Source organism: Perna viridis, chromosome 10 (genome assembly GCF_037379345.1).
Source record: "Perna viridis isolate PV_CMFRI_1.1 ecotype Kerala chromosome 10, ASM3737934v1, whole genome shotgun sequence".
Lineage (NCBI taxonomy): Eukaryota > Metazoa > Mollusca > Bivalvia > Mytilida > Mytilidae > Perna > Perna viridis.
Window position 1 is genome coordinate 14,493,191 of NC_142454.1, and position 8,527 is coordinate 14,501,717.

The 8,527-nt window shown below is 31.9% G+C and overlaps 1 pseudogene across 1 annotated transcript; it reads left to right on the top strand.

Annotated features, from left to right (window-relative positions):
* Positions 1-263: 263 nt before the first annotated feature.
* Positions 264-5,899, top strand: LOC148604652 (fibrinogen-like protein 1; annotated as a pseudogene). The gene is made up of 5 exons (XR_015915911.1): positions 264-392; positions 1,073-1,165; positions 1,870-2,002; positions 2,899-2,989; positions 3,367-5,899. The product of XR_015915911.1 is annotated as a fibrinogen-like protein 1 (transcript).
* The last annotated feature ends 2,628 nt before the right edge of the window (positions 5,900-8,527 follow it).

Here is an 8,527-nt window from a genome sequence, read left to right on the forward strand (position 1 = left end):
GTACAGAGAATAATTTTGAATTCGACTTAGAGACATGATTTAAACATCAAATCAAAATAAATAAAGGCAAATAATGAACAACAATTTTGTAATGGTTTGATATATAGTAGTTTTCGTTTGAACTCATTCTGCTAACGTCGATACGATACAGTTAACCTATAAACATATCGGATATCACTTTCATGAAAATCTTGCATGTCACCACGCAATTTATAATTTTAGAAATATTGTATAGATACTGTACATACCGTCAATTCGAATGTTTTGTTTTAGTTGAATTCTTTTCGGAAAAAGCGATATGAAGTTGTCAACCATAGTTCTGACTATTATTTTCTATGTAAATTTTACGACTGCTCTGGAAGGACAATATGGCTTTAAAACAAAAACGATAGGTTGGTATTTTTTTCATATTCTTACACGGTTGTTTATTTATTTTTCTTCCCCATACTAGGCCTTTTTTACAATTCAACTTAGGTCCTGAGCTGGCATACTATGGACTGCCTGTTGTCCTGCGTTTCCTGTTAATTGTTGTATGCTTGGTTGTTCCGGATGTTTACATTATATTTATACCACTTTTAATTTTAATGTTATGGTTTGTTATTGTGTATTTCGTTGAATGGAAATGCTAGAAGTAGAGAAAATTATGTGGTCCCATTAAAAAAGCTTCCCTTTTGCATTTTTGGGCCTACTTAAGTCAAAAACCCATCGATTTGTGTGTAATTTTGAACTTGTTTTTTTAAATGCTTGAAAGGGATTTTGTCTTTTGACACATTGTCCGTTTCCACTTTCTTCTCTGTCATATTTTTAATCTAAATTCCAATTATAATACATTGGAGAGCATAACGAAAGACAAGTTTTGCATTTTGAAAATGTGTTAAACAATTTTTGTTTCTTAATAACTTCAAAGACTCATCACTCCTACAACAATTATAACGGTTCTTCTGATGAAACGTTCCCCGTTTTTGTTTTGTTTTTTCTTTACTCACTGACAAACTCAAGTGAATTTGTACAACGCATAACTTCTCTGGTAAATATAAGATTAAATTTTCCAATTCTGTTTCATTATTGATAGGTCAACCGTTATTGTCCTTCAATGGAATGTCGGCTATAAATAGGATTCTTGATTTGATTGCCAGTGGTGGACATCGTCGAACCAAATGTGCAGGTAAGACCTATATTCATTTTGTTTTCATAAAACGTCGATGATCCAAGATTACCGCCTTCTATCTATATACAGAAATATTTGAATATGCTAACTTCCTAAAAATCAGTTTTGAAAAATTATTTCTGTGAGACAATCCGCGTAATATTATTCACGATTTTTAAATTACTTAATGACTTGAATTACTTTAATGAAGAAAAAAAAAACAAAAACAAAAACATTAGGTACAATGTACTCTGCGGTGTCCAACTTAGTACTGGGAGCAACTTTCGTTTTTAAACCTATTAGTAAAGAATTCAAATGTATTTTTTTTCATTGTAAGCTTTGGATAAAAAGAGCTTATTACTCAGTAAATGTCATTCGAAAAAAAAATCTTGTACACTTATCTGTCGCAATGTCAAGCTATGGAAATGACGTGGAACAAATTGATAATGGTTGTCAAGTATTTCAGCTTAATCGTGATATTAAGGATCGCGAACATCAACTTCAAACCGAGGATGTCTTTCGAATTAAATACCATTTTCAAAGGATAATGATTACTGTGTCCTTTATTCAAATAGGCAAAGACAGTGTGACGGGCGTGATACTTTGTCATCATAATCTATAATAATCTATTGACCGCTTATTTCTGCACGCACTTACTGCACTTTGAGGGAGTTTTGGTTTTATTTTTTCTTGTGTTGTTTTTGTATTTTTGTTTTCAACAGAGACTCTGAGACGACCGAAGGACTGTAGTGATATACAAGACAACTGCTCTAGTGGTGTATACACGATATATCCACAAAATCAGCAGGATTTAAAACCTACTGTGAAATGTACATTGACGGTGGACATTGGACTGTACGTCAAATGCAATTGTTATTTTCTTATTATTGGTTAAAACATTAGGTTAACCTTGATGTGTAAACTATTTGTTATCCCGTGACGTCCTTTTTATAATGCTTTTTTTAATGTTGACTAGGTAAAGATATCAAGGCTTCCAAAAGAGAATTGTGGCACTTCACTTCCAAATTTGGCCCGAAATAATTAGCGACTGACTGAAGTGGGTAGATTTTTTCAGTAATGTCCTTTAGAATGCCAACTAATTTATTAGCGAGGATTGTTTTTGAAAAAAAATAAATGTTCCAAATTCTGGGAATTGTTTTTTCACTCACCCATTGAAAAAAAGTTATTCTATATTTTCCCCATTACTTAACAAGGCAGATTCTCAAATAAAAATATCGATTTCGGTCCCTGCTGAAAATATTAATGAATTCTTATCCGACATCAAAGCCCAGCCTCTTCAGTGCCTTACGGGTTTAATTTTATGAATTTTCATCCTTTTCCGTAATAAAAGACTTTTTCATAGTCTTACAAGATTGATCCATTAGCTAAAAACGATGTTTTCCCTAGTTTACTGATCATCCGGGTGTTTTGTTACGCTTTCATCATGTACAAACATCGTGCATAACGTTATTGCTTTGGACAAAATTTTGTTTTAGGATGAAAGTGACATGCCAAGTCCAAATTTTGAGATTTCCAGAACATTCGACAGTCAGTCGACGTTGCTATGGTGTCCGATTTCCTCCCACAATTCTGAATTCTACATATTTATGAAATTAGAAAAAATTAAATAAAAAATAACATGTCGAGCCCAAATTTGGAAGTTTCAAAAAGATTTGAAAGTTGGCGTTGTCATGGTAGTCGATTTTCCCGTCAAATATAAAAATGCTCCAAATACTTTCCATTATTTACAGGTATTCCAGAGAAGAGAAAATGGTTATTGTTATCGCAAATGGAACGATTATAAAAATGGATTTGGGAATCCTAAATCTGAATTTTGGCTTGGTGAGTGCACTGTTTTTTTTTTACTGTCACAAGAAAAATCAAAACTCTAATCTCATAGGACAAGAAAGTTATTACAGTTGTTCTCATATGTCAGCTTATCCCGATATTCAGAAGATGTTCCGATGTTCAGATAATAGTCCTGATTAAGGGGGACAATTTGCATTCGTATGCAACTAGATCCATCGAATGCAAAATAAAAGAATCTGTTGCAGAAATCATAAGCTTTGTTAGAACATCATACTAGAATATCAAATAGTTTTTGTCTGGATCTTTCCAAAATAGTTAGTATTACCTCTTTGTTTTGGATTTTAAGTACTTAATTCGGCATTTTTAATTTCTACTTTGATAAATGTAACAGAATAAATATTGTTTTATAGGACACTCCAAAATAAACAAAATTACTAACCAAGGCAAATATAAATGAGAATAGATTTGACTGATTTTGATGGAAATAGTGTATTTGCAAAATATGACGAATTTAACACTGGGGACGAGAGAAGCAACTTCAAACTAACTGCAAATGGTTATTCCGGGACTGCAGATAAGCATAATTATACTGTACACATTTATTCATTAATTATTATGCTGGACATTAGCAAGAATGTTCCTTTAGAGTCCAGTCAAAAATCAAGTTTTAACTTAAACATATTGCAACTGGATATATTTTGATTCAAATACATAGCATTATTCCCTGTATTTACACAGAAAAAAAAGTCTAAAAAGAATCCAAGCTGAAGAAAACTCAAAGTAAGTATTTCTAAATTCCTTTAGAAAGTTTCATTGGAAAGGGGAAAAAAATCATATAAAAATGTTTTTTGTCAGATTTTGTTCAAATTTTTTTATTGATTTCATGTAAAGTATGACACTCTTGTGGAACTAATGCCAAAAAAATGTCCACAATATCTACACTTTCTTTATCAGATACGACATTATCATGATTTTGTATAAAATTCTATTGTTGTTCAGCCATTTTACAGAGTTATTTCTCATTTCTAATGTTAATTTCCATAGGCACTTTGAGGTTTCCGCTCTTTAAATTTTGTTTGACTTTTTTTCTGTGTTTTTTTTTTTTTTTTTTTTTTTTTTTGGGGGGGGGGTGGTTGATAATAATATAGATTAAAACAGATATTTTTTGTTGCAGTTTGTTTAAATTAGAGTAAAATTTTGCTAAATTGGACTACTATTGTTTTCCTTGAAAAATGCTCATTCAATTTTAACCTCTCCAGTTTCCAGGTATATTCATTTTGTATGATATAATAGAAATTCTCGTGATAAAGTTGGTCTTTTTGTTGTATCTTTTTTTTATTTCTTTACATCCGCTCATCTTTCTTATTATTTATGCAAATAATGTTGATGTCACAAAGGTAATATTTTGTGTAGGGTTGCACATAGGTGATAATTGTTTAAGCGGATCCTCTATCGTAGTTATCTTGTTTTCGGTTATGTACACTACAATTTTCTCTGTCAAATGATACAGGTTTTGGATTGTTTTTCCTGGACATTTGTATTTCCACGCATCAATTAAACAACTGTGTAATCTCAGGTTAAAAGGATACTTTAAAATGAATGAATAGTTCATTTCGTAGATTTGGTATTAATAGGCTATATACTGTTTATTTTTTTGTGTGGCCCATGTAGCTAAGTGGATCGTTGTAGCCACTCAAGTTGCCACGGAAACCCTGTTGAGAAACAAATTTTGGCGTATAATTTGTAGTACACTTGACAAGAGTTGTGTATGGCAGACCCTCTATTAACGATCCACTTTGAGTTCCAACTGATACAATAAGACGATCACAAGAGGGTATCTTAGCTTTTGATCAGTCAAATATAAAAGAAAAACAACTTCTCTGAAACGACTGGTGACAATGTTTTAAAACATGGTAAGATTCTTCTTACGTTACGCGCGCTGTTCGTACATGCACTTAAGTGAATAATCAGTGTATGTAGCTTCAATCGTGATTGCCATTTTTTTTTCTTTTCGCAAAAGAACCATTTGCTTCTATATTTATTTTGGAGTGTAAAGACATTTAAAACAATAACAAAATATTTCATGTTTTAATGACGCGCTTAACGGTTGTAATTTATTTCCAGCTTTTCCCAGGTAACATTTTTCATTATTCATATATACTAAACTACTATTTTTTAAGTAAATACCAAATTACTGTAAAAACATCATTGCCTTATCAAACAAGGAGGTTCAGATAGTTTTTCTTTTGAATTATAGACCTTTTTGTGGTAAGTTGGTGAGCATGCTCAATATACACTTCCGCGAGGTAGAGCTTGGGTAGAAAAAAAGAATTTTCCTCGCGAAAGTGTATATTGAGCATGCTCTACGTATGCTCATCGACTACCCCAACGTTAGCACAAAAGGGTTTATTCTATGATGTTCTTGTGATGTCACGGAAAAAATAATTTTATACAATATATGGAAAGAGGAAATATGTCCCATAAAAAAATTTAAACGACAAACTAATTGTAGAAGCAAAGAACGAAGATTTTCAATAAACAAAGGGTGATAATTTTATTACTAAATAAATGTTATTTCGCTAAAATCTACAATTGTTCAGCAAGATTTACCCTCAAAACGTAATGTTTTGAAATATGAGCTATTTTACTGAGGCTTACAGGATTGTCCAGTTTTGGTTCGAAAAACGAGACTGACTGAAGTAACCAGCTTTTTCTATGTTTGTTTAAAAATGCTCTGTTACGGGTTTAATTTCTTGAGTTTTCAGAATGTAATTTAAAATTAGTTTATTTTGATAAAATCCTTATTCCATTCTTTTTCTTTCGTCACTTTTTCTGAGTCTTACAAGAATGCCTCACTGGCTAAAAACCACGTTTCCCAATAGTTTGTTTTGCTGATAATCCTGAACATTGAGCGTAACGTCTCTACAAACGATCCACATTTAAATTCACATTTCAATCATTTTTCGAGATAAGTATTTCAAGTACTTGATAGCCTCTAGTTGTTTAAATCCAGGGGTTGCAAAAATGGCATATATTTTGGAATTGCGTTGATTATTATTGAACATTAAATGGGACATTATAATAGAACATAATGTTCTAGTTTTATGCGTGAGAGAGGTTGCATGACGAACCATCGCAATGGACCTTCTTAATATGGCAAAATCAATTTCATACTACATTTTCCTTTTCGAAAACAGTCATGCCCTATAAAATGTTTGAAGCGATACTTTGAATGTAAATCTGATGTTACAAGAGTAATCAAGGGAACCAAGGTTATAGCGGTAATCACAAGAATGCAATCCAGGGACAAAGACCCGACGTGTAAAACAGATATACACAACAAAGAACATAAAGTAACTAAAATCATACATACAAAGTAACAAGAGCAAATGAGCAAATCAGACTCTACCAAAAACTGGGAGCATGGACAAAAATTTAGTATCAGGCAACAGTCTTGCTCACCACAACGGACATGGGTTTACAACGAAAGACAGTGACCACGACAAACACGGTTCTAACTGTGTAGTTATGCTCAAGGGAGCGTGGTGGTTTAATAGGTGCACTACATCGGATTTGAACGGAGAATATTTTATCAGAAACCAACCAGTTCACACCATGGTGTCTACTGGCGGGCATGGAAAGGCAGGAACTACTCGTTGAAGACAACGGTAATGATGATTCGTCGCTTAAACTGAAAGAAGTTTAAAACGAATTTTAATAAATATGACACATAAACGTCTTGTTTTTGAATAGATAAGGTATAAAATCGGGTATGAATCAGGCATCAGATTTTTAGTGGTTTCTATATGTTGTCGCAATTTACTTCTTTTTCTGAAATGTGATTTTCGCTTGAAAAGTGGTTGTCTTTGATTTGACTGAATTCGTTGCAGTTTTGTTGCGCTTTCTTTCCCTTGAACTTATATTGGACGTTTATTATGCCGCCGAGAAACAATAATTCGTTAATTTCATTTACTGCCTAAAAAGTTCACATAACCATAAACATTATAAAAGACCAACTCTAATTGAAAAGATACATAATAGATACAAACCTCATAGTAATCAATGGTGTATGCAATGTACCTTAAAATAGTTTTGTTTCCTTTTTATTATTTTTTACATGTATCTTTTAGATAATGTAACTGAAATACATTGTGTATCAAAATATAAAACACTGTAATTGATGTTTTTAAAGATGAATTAAGAAATACATTTTGTAAATAAATACTTATCACTTTATCTATCGTATTGATATTTAGATATTTAAGAGATAAATTTGTTTTTAAAATGTGTGTCGCAAACCTGACAAATGCCAGGAAACAAAATATTATACACAATAAACAAAATGGGTGCTTTATTTGAAGAAAATTTGTCTGTATTTACAGACGTCTAGTTTAGTAACTAGACACGTGTCATCCATTGATGAATAAACAAACTCCATTGTAATACATCACGAAATTATTGAAATGAAGGTCTCGAAAAAAAAAGAGCTATAAACATTCAAGCTATTGATGGATTATTATTTAAACAGATGTAAATATGGCGCAAACAATAAACGATTTGAATTGAAAAATATTACAAACTTATCTCATCTTTCTTTCCAAAATTCATCATGATCCATAAATATAAATTATAAAGAAACACTTAGCAATGATGCTACTAAATAACAAAATAGAGGACGCTTTTCCTACCGGAGCGCCTGGTTCATGCTTCCAGTTTTAGTGGAGTCCGAGTTGCTCCTTTACTTTTGTTACTTTGTATGAATTATTTTAGTTTTTTTTTATGTTTTTGTTGTGTTTGTCTGTTTTCCATGTCTGGTATTTATCGCTGGATTACATTCTTTTGATTTCTGCTAGAATCTTGATAACCTTGATTACTCTTATAATTCATTGTACATGTATTTATGGCCAGATTATTAGAATATACATAATATGTCAGTAACTTGAATTCATTGAACCTAGTCATATAAAGATACGTCGATTGAACTCATTGTTAGGAAATCATCAATGAATTCATACTCTGGTAGTACTTTGTCTTAAAAAAAAACATAATGATTGTTCGTCATTGAAATCAAATAAATGTGCCGAATAACGTCAAACGTTATAAGTTGTTTCTTATAACAGCTGTGACGTTGGATTCTAAACTGTTATTATATTGGATGGCCATTACTTTTGAATCGTTTTGAGGCAAATAAGTTTTGCATCTTGGTAGAAAAATCGAGCATTAGTGAATCGAAATAATTTTCAGTTCAGATATATTTTTTTGTTGGAGGTCAATACCCATTTCGATTTGACATAAGCTGGTGATCAAAACGAGTTACAGATCAGTCGACAAAAGTTTTGTACGACATATTTTAGAACGAATTGTTATTCACGAAGAGCCTAATTATATCAGACATGAATCATACTGTTTTTCAAAAGTCGACCAAGTATATGATTGAAACGCGTGAAAGATAAACAAGTTAATGAAAATAAGTCATTCATTTTTTTTTCAAAACAAAAGATTAGCCCACACTGAATGGCGGCTGTTCTGTATTCGTTTCGCCGAATAGAGTTGAAAATGGTTTATTTACAC